The following is a 12,430-nucleotide window of genomic DNA, read 5'->3' as shown; positions in this document are numbered from 1 at the left end:
AGATACTAGTGGATGAGCAGTTTTGGAATAAACACACTGTTTTCTACTGTTAGAAATTCAGTTAACCCCACAATTTGTAGAAGACCCATGCTCAATTTCACATTATAGTAATGTGTCAAGCGTTGGACAAAAATGTTTCAAGTAAATTCCTTCCTAGTGAACTTCAGCAGAAACTGAAATATAACTATATTAGCAAAAGCACCCTGACATTCAGAAACCATTACAGAAATAATTTACTCCATTTCTTTACCCAGCCCCAGCTACCCACCACACAAACATACCTTGCCTTGCACAACTTTACTGGAAATAAATGTGGTTTGCAGTGCACTAATAAAACTTGGAATGAAGAGCAAATTCAATTCCAGAGTAAGACTAAAATCAGAAACACAACTCAGCATTCTTCAGTTTGCTTAGAGCCAGCAGACACAGAGTAGACAAATTCTAAAATCAGGGATTATACCAACAACCTAAGCCTTGCACAACTGATGGGATATTATAGCAGAGCACCAGTTTCATTATAGTTATGAGTAAGGAGGGCTTGCAGTTTAAAAGATAACTTAAGTGCTCTAAAAATCTGCATCCTTAAAGTACCTTGAAATTTGTTATGCCTCATGCACGTCAAGTCATGTTTACTGTCTGTATCTGGGGTAAATATGAGCAAGAGACAGTGAATTTATATCAAGAGGTGTATATATATACACATATAGCTATAGAATATAAATATACTTATGAAACTATATGTATTCATGTGTTATCTATAAAAAATATATATATAACGCTAGAAATATATATGTAAAACACTACATACAATTTCATATGCTCCTAATAATTTTCCCCAGCAAATCACAATTTGTCAGCATTTATCTTCAGTGGTGCAAAGTACCTGATCTCCATTCAGGGTGCACAACTGAGGAAGGCAGGATGGCATGCAACAAACTCTCCTTTGCCAGAGAACTAAAGTAGGTGTATATGGTAAAACCAGACAAGTTAGTTACTGCTGACATTCAAAAAGATGACTCTGCATCATCATTGAAAAATATACTGAGTAATACAAGATAACTACAGTTAACCCAGGTGGAACCCATGTATTCAATTCCCCATACTTAACACAAGCTACAGAAAGGAAATTCTTTGGGCTGTACTTTGACCCTTGCTGTGGCAAGGGTGGCATGATGCTGTGGAAGTCAGGAGACATTATGAGCTGAATGGAATTCTATCTTACTTAAGATATCAGTGAGTAGGTACTACAAAATATCAAACCATCATATCAGCTCACATCTGGAAATATATTAAATGTCACATCCAGATCACACCAAAAAAGAGAGCTTACAAAGCTTATATGCCTTTAGGGAACAATGGAACTGTTGTTATAAAGAAAATCTGATTTTTAAGTGCAAAAAACTTAATCCAACCATTTAATTCCTGAAGCTCACAAATGCCTTAAATTTCCACTGTGTTAAAATATTTTTATGCCATAGTGACACCTTGCACTCAGTGAAGTGACACCATTAAAAAATTATATAAGCAAGGACTGTACCCATGCCAAATTAGTAAACTGCTCACTATAGATAACAGTAGAAATATTTAAGGGTTTATGAAATAATGTTTCAGAGGTTTTAATAAGACTTTCCCATGGGAGAATAATTAATTACTTGCAGCATCAAAAATAACCCCACATCTTTGCCATCAGGAGAATCTGAAAGAAAAAGATCTTGGATATGCATTTGCATTAATTGATTCTTTCTATTTGAGATCTTTTCCTTTAATTCTTACTAGCCATTCTTAGTCTGCCTGCAAGTTGCATTAACCCTGTCTTTTGAAGCTAGAACAATGGACTAAGCACACATTCTTGAAAAAGACAGTGCAGTTCACAGTATCTAAATTTCTTTTATTTATTTTTTTTTTTTTTTTTTATTTTACAGCACAAAGTCAGTGAAACTTCTATACAAAAACTCTTTGGGTTTCTCTGGATTAAAAGAGGTGAATGGTGTGTAGAAAACACTTATTATCTGCTACAAAAGTGTAACTTTTTTCTAAACACATGTCCAGTGGTTGTGGAGGACTCCAAGACACTATCTAACATAGAGAACTTGACCAATCATTCCAGAGTTATCCCTCAAGATTGTGTATCTCCCATATCACACTTGACTCTGTATGTGTACCATTACTATCCTCTCTAAACCCCCAGTTTACACAATTTAAGGGAGATGGACAGAGAGCACACCACAAGGAACTTAAGACACAGTGTCATATTTATTCTGCAATCAACTTTAATTGTTCTCTCATTTGGATACTTACTTCATTCTACTTGGAGAAATGATACTCGATATTAATAGGTGTTTTGGTCAAGCTGGAGTAAACCAAGCACATTTTTGTTGATCCATGAGATAGCTTCTATTTTTAATTTAGTGAGGTACAGGGTACATCTGTCTGTAGGCAAAACACAGTCAGGGAGTGAGATCAATATAGGAGAGAAAGAGAGAAGGAGGGAGGGAGGGAGGGAGGGAGGAAGGAAGGAAGGAAGGGGAAAGGGAAAAGGGAAAAGGAAGATGAAAGGGAAAGGGAAAGGGAAAGGGAGAGGGAAAGGGAAAGGGAAAAGGAAAGGGAAAGGGGAAGGGGAAGAGAAAGGGAAGAGGAAGAGGGAAAATGGAAGGATGAGGGAAAGGAAAAAGAAAAGGAAAAGGAAGAGGAAACAGAGAAGAGGAAAAAGAGAAAGGAAAAAAGAACAGTAGTATTTCTAAGAACCAAAAATGTAAGGAGATATGAATATCTAATAAACATATGTTTATAGTAATAATTTAACTTGAAATAAATTGAATTAGGATTTTTTTTTTTTCCGAAAATATCCAATCAGTTTAAGGCATAGTTAAATATTATTGTCTACAGTATCATGTTAGAGTCAATACAAATATTATAAACTGGAAATTAATAAAGTTCGTGGCACCAGAATTCAACTCAAATAGAGATTTTTATCCACAGAAAACTGTTTCTTCAATAATTCCTACAGACTGAGTATTTATTATCGGACTTGCTGTGTTTGAACATAATTTTATGTAATATGCCATTTCCAATCCTTTACTTGAGATAAGCAAAGTAAACAAGTGAAACATGATATAGCTCATAAATAGAAATGGAAAAGCTTCCTAAAAACAAGCATCAAAGTACAGTTGCAGTTAATGAACTTTCGAGTTTTAATCGTTTTAGGGGTTTTTTTGTTTGTTTGTTTTTAAATAAGGATTTTTTTCTCTAAAAAATATGCTAAAATTACAATTAAAAATTAAAATAAAAGGCTGTTTATTTTTTGTTCAGTCAGGGAAGTTTTAAATAATTTTAATTTCATTTTTATTTAAGTGTAATTACATGCCCAATGGAATTTTCAGAAGTATTCAAGCAGCTATTCTGAAAGCTCTAGGTGTGTAGATAGATACTCTGAAAATCCTTCCAAAGGTGGAATTCAACTGTAGGCGGTATGCACTTAACACTAAATAACTACACTCATGTCTACATACGACATACATGCAAGAGAAGAATCTAAGATCCTTACACACTGAGATCTGTTCAGTGAAGTCTGTGCAACTATCCTTCTCACCTAAAATTAGACAGTCTGGCTCAATGTAGTTGGCTAAATATAAGCACTACTGCCCTTTCGGACTCCTTTGATTATATCAGATGACTACTTCAGGCTGTGAGATGTGCTGCAGTATCTTCAGAAGAGCTGTGTTGTACTGAAGCAGGAGCTGGCCTTCAGGCAGAGCATCCAATGCATCACATCTTGTATGACATTAGATACTTTACAAGTAATTGCACCACAATGTTTGGTCAGTATGCACCTATAATTAGGTTTCTGCTATCTGAAATGGCATACATGCTAGAAAAGCACTTCACTTGCTTATTCATAAGCATCTCATACTTAATGAGGCTGAAGGGTATCCAACACATCCCCAGGGAGCTGAGAGCTGTCACTCAGAGCCTTTGGGACATCAGGCCATTTTAGGGTGGCAGCTGAGACCTCTCAGTCATGCTCAAGCTAGTGCAGGGATACTCTGATGGCTCTTGATATTCATAATTGAAGAACAAAAAGAAGTCTGGGCTACCTGTGCTCATTTTCAGATGAGCACACCTATTTGAGATGAGCCTTTAAAAATTTGCTCTTTACACATGTAGCAGCAGCTCCAGAAACTAAAGCAGTCAAGTTCAGTGTTGCTGTGCCTCCAGTTTAGAAGGTTAGCTCCAGACTTTGAATTTTTGTTCAGGGTTCCTAAGGAACAAAATTGGGAGACTTATGTGCTGAGGTGCAGATTTCACACAACTCAGTGAGCTACTCAAAAAGAAGGCCAAATGGATAGAAACAGACTGAGTGTGCATCTTGGACACACACAAGCAGCACATTGACATGACCATGGCTGGTCACACAGGTGGCCAAGGTGCCATGACCAGCCATGACCAGCTTCCAGCAGCCCCCACATTCCAGACTCACACCAGACACAGGCACAGACAGCCATATCCCCTCCTCCTCTTGGGCTGGCAGAGGCAGAAGGCCACTAGTGCAGCACATGCACCACAGTCTACAGGTTCACAAGCACACACACATTCACGGATTCTCCGAGCACTGATCCAGCCCCTCTGCCCACCCAGCACCCCTGCTTGAATCCCGGCCCCACTTACCCACCCCATGGGTCCCCAACTCACCGGCTGGTCCAGCTGGGTGCTCACTGCACACATGCAGCACTGACAAACTCATCCTACATGCTCCCCAGACTCACGAGTCACTGTGAATACCAGTGTGCACCATTTACCCACCTGATAAGTCCAGACTGGGACCTCCTGATTTTTGGGACAGACAATGGCTGGAAGTTGAAGACCCCACTGGCTCCAGTAGCTGGCATGACAGGCCATGGGTGCCCACAATCCCAGTGTGACCCCAGCAGCTGGCATGCAGTCCCCTCACACTGGTCCCCCCAGTAGCTGGCACTGAGCCCTTGCAGCACTGACATACACAGTGAGAGTGAGATTATGCAGAAAGATTGTTAAGAAACAATTTGATAAAAGGATGGTAGAGACTGGGGTGATCATGCCCATGGTTCAGACAGACAGGTTTACACATGACTGGCTCCTTTTATACCCCTTTGTATACTGTTCCTCCTTTGTTTGTCCTTGATGCCCTTCCCCTAAATGTTTCTTCATAAGCTTTGCATGGTCCCACAGACCCCCTTCAGATATCCAAAATCCTCCTATATCTCTATTTTCCCCACTCTTGTCAGCTGCAAAGAGCAGGCTGGCTCTCTCCAAAGCTGTGCCTGTAGTTTCTCAATGGCCCATCAATTAATAATTTTGGATTTTGGCATTGTCTCCATCATCCTTTTCTGCCAGATGTGTGTCTCTATGTGTTTTTGTTCATCACTTCCTTCTTCACTTACAGCTGAACATCCTTTTATGCCTTTTGATCCATAGTTCAATTGTTATAACTGTTACCTATTTTATTGTACAGCAAAGAAATATGATGACCAGCATGTCAAGCCTTATGATAAGGGCAAAGCTGAATGAATCTGGTTCCTTGAAGAGCTGGAAGTCTAGAGAGCTTCTGCAGCATGCAACCTCAGCCAAAACGGAGTTCTAAAACTGTGTCCAAGTTCCCAAGGTGTCAGTAATGACCAGTGACAAAGGCAAAGCTGATGAAGGCTCAGGAACATTAGTGTCTAGTCTCCAGTCTCCTTCTCCTCCTTTTTTTCTACCTCTCTCTCTGTGTCTGTGTACATCAGTCTTCTGTCTCCACCCTCAACATTATTGGGGTTCCTACAAAAGATTTCTTGAACGCTGGTAGCATTCTGCGTAATGAACCTAGTTTTTGTGACATCCATACAAATTTACATCTGCAGCTAAAATGACTGTGTCAGTATCTTAATCACTAAGTGTCACGGATGAGTGATTGAAGGTCCTGCTTGCCACAGACCAGTGTTTAGATCACTTAAAGAAAAGTGTGACTTAACTGAGTTCAATGGCAAGGTTCACTCTATTACTTACTGCATGCAGGAAATATGTCAAAGAGAATTAGGTAAGAGTGATTTTAGAGTGATTTATATGGGGACAGGAAATGCAAAAGGGTAGGGGGTGGTCCTCCCATTGAGTCACGAGGTTCAGAATGGAGCCCCTTGCTTTCTCAAATGTAATCCATTGACCAAGTCTGGGACTATGTTTGGATCCAGTCGCACCTAAACTCCTCTCTGTTGGGTAATTATAGCTTTACAGGCTATTTACACACCCCTGATGTGATGATTCTGTCCAATAGCAATATTTGAGTCTGGGGTCTTCTTGCATCTCATTGGATTCTTTCACTGGTTGCAGACAGGCCCTCATCTTGTTTAGCTGCAGATGATGTTGATAGTTTGTAGCTGCTTTGTGCTGGCCTTGAGGGTGTTATTTTGCTCCAGTGAATCCTGTTTTGCTCAGTAAGGTACAAAACAGGACTTTTCCTTGCAGCTGGTGTTGATGGCTTGTAGCTGCTTCATGCTGCTCAAGTAGACACAAGTTTGGTAAATATGAGCAGAACTTCACAACATGCAGTTTCAGATTTCAGCAAATATAGCTTAATAAGTAATGCAAAGCAGAGAGTATACTAAAAATCACATGACCTTAGAATTCTAAGTTATTCATTCTGTTTAAAATTTACTTATTTAAACTATGTGACTAACGTAAACTTAAATTGGGCTCATCCAGTGATCTGTGATTAGTAAAACATCACCTTTTCCTTCTTTGGAGCTGGTACCAAACTGCTGCTGGTTTGGTTAAGGGGGAGTCGAGTGTATGTATCAGAGTAAGCTGTTTGTTTCGGGTTTTTAATATTACTATTCTGATACCGCTTATTCCAAGCAGGCTAATAGAAATGCATTTTTCTCAATAAATATGATCTAGGCCAATAAATATAATCCAACAAATTGAAGGGAAAAAAAGAAAAGAGAGAGAGATCCATCCCTTCATGAGGAAAAAAAATAACCCAACAGTTCTGACCATTTTCAGGTTAGTAGAAGTACAGTATATCATAGTATAATAAAGGTTTAGAGGCATATTGCCACAGTTATGTTTCTGTCAGCAGTTTTATAAAAAAATGTCTCATCAGTCTGTAATTCCATTTCCAAAATATAATCTGTATTTAGAGATTTGAACATGAAAGAAGGTATTACAGAATTTTAATAATAATGGAATAGCTCTGTTTAAAAAAATAAAACAAGCAAATATTAAATAACAAATTGTATGAAAATAACCCTTCAACACTGTTGTTACTGTTATTATTTCTGTAGGAAGAATAATAAATAAATAAATAAATAAAGTGCCTTACTAATAATACTAATAATGGTAATAATGGGAGCAAATAATGTAAAATATACAAAACCAATATTGAATTTCCAGGGGTAGCGCAGTGGCTGTGGTGAGTCCTGGCTATGGGGCTGGCATTGTGCCAGTGACTGCAGGGCAGGCACCAGGAAGTCCTGGACTGGACTCTGCAGTAGACAGGAACTGGTTTCAGGGATGGACAGGCCGGAAGCAGGATCAGGATTGCAGGCAGGAGAGCAGGCAGGATCGTCTCCACGCTGGTCATGAACAAACAGAGCGAGACCCTTTTAATCTCCCAACTTTAAACTGTGTATGACATGGATAGCATGGAATACCTTGTTGGTCAATTTGGGTCACCTATTCTGTCTACCCCTTCCTGCAACTACGATGCTTCACGACCCCTCACTTGTGGGACATAACCATGTGAGACATGACTTTGGCTGCTATAGCAATAAAAGATAAAACTGGGCCTTTTCTGCATACCATTCCTACCATTAGCTCAGTAAAACTGTAAACATCAGCCATTATCAGCTCTGGAGCGAACACTGTCCGAAAAACATGCAGCCAACTTCAACAAAATGTAGCTACTTAGAAGATCCTGGTTGAAAGAAAAATTCACTAACAGAGAATTGGTCTTGTTTTAACCAAAACCATGACAAACACAATTATTTTTATAACTAGAATAAGAGTTGAATACAGAAGAAGATCAGATGAAAATTACAGAAAGCTCTGAAGAAATCAATGCGTTTGGTCAATGAAGTGGGCATTTAATGTACAAATTGGAAAAGTATTGTATTTTTTTTTGTTGTTGCTTAGTGTAAAATCCTCATTCTTATAGACCTAGAAACACAAAAGATATATACAATGGGAAGAATAAAGTGCCATATTTATGATAAATTTATTCACACTAGAAAAATAAGAACAATATATGTCAATCTACATGAATTCGTTATTGTTTTGCTATTGTTGTCATTTTGTATATGTTATTTTGAAAAAATAAAGTAAATATATGCGTACATACTCAATTTACACCGATTTTTCATTAAAGTAAATGAGCACAGCATTACTACATAGAACTACAGCTTGGTACCCTGAATAAAAAAGTTTTAAATACCAACCAGACAAGAATCAAGCACTGTGTTAGTTCAAAAGGGTACACAAGACTGGAGGCATACCAACTCATCAAATCCCATAGCTTTTCTGACATTTGTATGAGAGGAGATGTCTTCAGCACATGCCAGATCTGTACAAAATGACATCTAGGCTACCTGCATAACTCCCCGTGAGCAGCATTTGTACTCAGACCACCAAGAGCACACCTTGGTTCTCTGAGTTGCAGTCCATCTATTTGAAGCACACAATGTGTACTGTGCTGGAGGTTGTCTCTCTGACCTATTTTGGAAAGCAGGTGCAAAACGCAGCCCTTTTTCATTACATTTGGCCTATCTTGTTTTGATAAAACGTTCGTATTTCTGTCTCCGGTGTCAATGAATTTACTTAGGCAACCTGAATTTAGAATTATATTTGAACTGGAAATGAAGAATTTTTCCCAATGATCCCAGTAACTTTGCCACACATTATTAAAAGTGGGAAAAAACTTTGAAACTGTGAGGACTTCAGAGCCAGGAAAAAAAAAAAAAAAAAAAAGATGGGAATTTGTTAAACGTGTTACATGGTATGTAGAATTTGGCTGAAGATGAATAGATAGGGTTTTCAAAACAACAAGGAATGATGCAGTTATATCAGTTCTATTTTGCATGTGGTGGAGCACGAATTTCCTGCAAGGTGTCACATACACAATAAAATGCAATATGGTTGACAATTTGTCATTGTTAATAACTCAGCTGCTTACCAGACCTTAGCAGTTTTGCTGACCTTATTCTGTGTTTTCCAGCAGGAAATCAGATACCTCATATTCACATTTTCATTTCTCTCTCATTTTTCTGTATTAACTTAATTTTGAATAAGATATTGATATGTATTTTCAGAAAGGAGTGGAAGTATAAGAGTACATGGCTACATATGTGACTAGACAATGAGACTTGTGGCTTATTGCCTGAATTTTCTAGTATTTCTACATGAAGAGTCTAACTCCAACTGGTTCAAGAAAACTAAGTATGAGTACAGCATTTGGAGTCACAGAATCACAGAATGGTGAAGGATGGAAGTTATTTCTGGAAATCTAGAAAGGTCAAGTAGGGAAGCTTGCCCAGGGCCACACCCAGTCAAACTCTGAATGTCTTCAAGGATGGAGACTCCAAAACCTCTTTGAACAAGCTGTTCATCTGTTTGACCACCCTTACGGGAAAAAAAAAAAGAAAAAAAAAAAAAAAAAGAGTATTTTATGTGTTTCAACACCATTTTTGCATGCTCAGACAGTGTGTCTATTTTTCTCCCTGGTCACCTGTTCCGTGATTTGTTTATTGTATGTTTCTTTTTATGTTTATGCTTAGTCAGAATCTACTTGTCTGCTTGTTCACCCATCCAGTCATCTTTCTGTCTTTTATTGAGATCCTTCTCATCAGGATGAATTGTTCTAGATCCATGAAAGTCATCCAGCTGTCCTCTACCCCTAATCCCTTGGGTTTCTTCCAAACAGATCCTTGAACAGGCTAAAATCTGCTGTCATGACACCTAGGACTGAAATCCTGCTGTTTGCCTTGCTCCCTTCTCTCAGAATTGTAAACACCATCTTATGGTAGCTACAGCCAAGTCTGCTTCCAGCCTTCGCATCTCTGATCAGCGCTTCCTTGTTAGTGAAGATGAAGTTCAGCAGAATGTTTTCCCTGTCTCCTTGACCATCTGTCTCAAGCAGTTGTCATCAGTGTACCCCAGAAACCTTCTGATTTGCTTGTGTCCTGTTGGGTTGTCCCTCCAACGGATTTCAGAATTGTTGAAGTCCTTCATGTGGACGAGGGCTTGTGAACACGAGGCTTCTGGTCATCAGAAGGACTCATCTAACCTCTTCTTCATGGTCAGATGATCTATAGTAGACACACAAAACAATGCATTAGACTGCCCTCTAATCCTGACCCACAAGCTCTCAGCTGGCTGAACTCCTGTCCCTAGGCAGACCTCCATGCATTCCTGCTACTCACTTATACACAGGGCAATTTCCCCTTCCTGGCTTCCCCAATGAGAAGTGGAATTTGGTCTTGTGCTTTGAAACACCACTGAGCAACTTGTTCTGCTTGCCTGTGTACTATCATTGAAGTTAACCGTCTTACAAGAACATTAAAAATGCAAACTAAAATCTTGATCAAAATGAGCAGACAGAGCTAGGACTTAATCACTGAGTTCATCAGACTGGGTGTACTTCCACATACAAACACACATGCAAATTAAAACATTTGAGATAATCTGAGTGACATTGATTTCTGTAATGTTTAAAGCAGGAGATACTTAGAATATAGAATCATATAATTATGGAATGGTTCTGGTTGGAAGGGACCTTTAAAGATTATCTGGTCCAACACCCCTGCCATGGGCAAAGGCATTCTTCACTAGACCAGGTTGCTCAAAGACCCATCCAACCTGACCTGGAACACTTCCATGTATGGCATCCACAACTCCAGGCAGTCTGTTCCAGTGTCTCACAATCTCCTTGTAAAGAATTTCTTCCTTATATCTAATTTAAATCTAACCTCTTTCAGTTTAAAACCATTGCCCCTTGACCTATCACTACCACTACAGGCTCTCATAGAAAATCTCTCTCCCTCTTTCCTGTGAGTCCCCTTTCAGTTCTGAAAGGCCACAACATCTAATCAATGACATGCATAAAACAAAGCCAGAGCTACATTAGTTTAACTTGTAGAATTCTAATTAAACAAAAGCTGATCTCAGGAAAGTAGAAGAGTTTATGATCATTTATCATCCTGAGTCCAGACAAACTACTGTTATGAGAAAAATTGAAGTCAGTTAAAACAAATGGGGTGTAGGGAGGTCAAGGTCATAACTGATTGGAAAAGTGGAAGAAATGTAAAGGTTGAAACAAATTTGCTGAAGTAGATATTCATAGCTTCTATATTAAAAAAAAAAAAAAAAAAAGCAAAAAAAAAAATCTAAAACTTAGAAAATTATCAGCTGAAGTCAATACCTCATTATTGTTGTGGGTGGAGACAAAAGCTCCAGATACCTTAGTCCCAACTTTTTGTTATCAGAATGGACCTAATACAAAAAAATTTACTTTCATCCACCTTTCTCTCTCCTGCTGGGGTATGACATAGTGAAATCTAAAGATTTGTCTACTGAATCACTATGGTTTCAAAGGACCTCCCCATAGACCACAAAGGAGATAAACAGCACATAACATACTCTTGTCAGTTCTTCAGCTACCTAAGGAAATGATGATGTTTCAGAAATCTCTCTTTCATCAGACTAGCGCACTGACACACCTGTAGAGTTAGCAAAACCAGCTTCAAGAAACTTACTGCAATGTGTTACGTATCTGAACATAACTCCTTTCCAAAATGTATGATATGATATCACTATAAATAACCCTTAGTCTGACCCAACAAAGGAAAGCCTAGGATTGTTCAAAATACCTTGTAATAATTATTCTAAACCAAGCCAACTCTCCCTGGAGCCTTTCGTTCTTCAGTTTTTACAGGCTTGGGTTGCGTTTGTTTTGTTTTGTTTTCCCTCTACAGGTTTTCATCACAATACTGAAGAACATGAGATGTAACAATGTGAAGCATTATAAACTATGTGAGCACTGTGACAAATTTGGGTTAATAACTATGTCAGCTTGTGAACATTATTCTGGCTCTCTGAATATCCTGGTGTATTTCAATGTCTATTCTGAACATAATGTTAGAGTAGCTAAATTAGTTCAGCATTTATTTTGAAGGTGGATGTAGAATTCATACACTAAATCTTAAGTACCTGAAATTAGATGTCTAAATCTCAGGTAGCCACCCTAATCTCGCACTGTAGTCAATAAAGAGAAATTATAATACACAGTTTCTGAGCTCATGTAAGCATAAATGAGCTTGTATCATTCTGAAATTTCTGCCTAAATCGCAGGGATAATCTTATTTTCCCGGGGATATGTTTAGCTGCTCAAGTATATTCATCCACTGCCATATGAAATTTTCTAAGC

This window comes from Columba livia, chromosome 1 (genome assembly GCF_036013475.1).
Source record: "Columba livia isolate bColLiv1 breed racing homer chromosome 1, bColLiv1.pat.W.v2, whole genome shotgun sequence".
Classification (NCBI taxonomy): domain Eukaryota; kingdom Metazoa; phylum Chordata; class Aves; order Columbiformes; family Columbidae; genus Columba; species Columba livia.
This window is presented reverse-complemented; position numbering follows the sequence as displayed.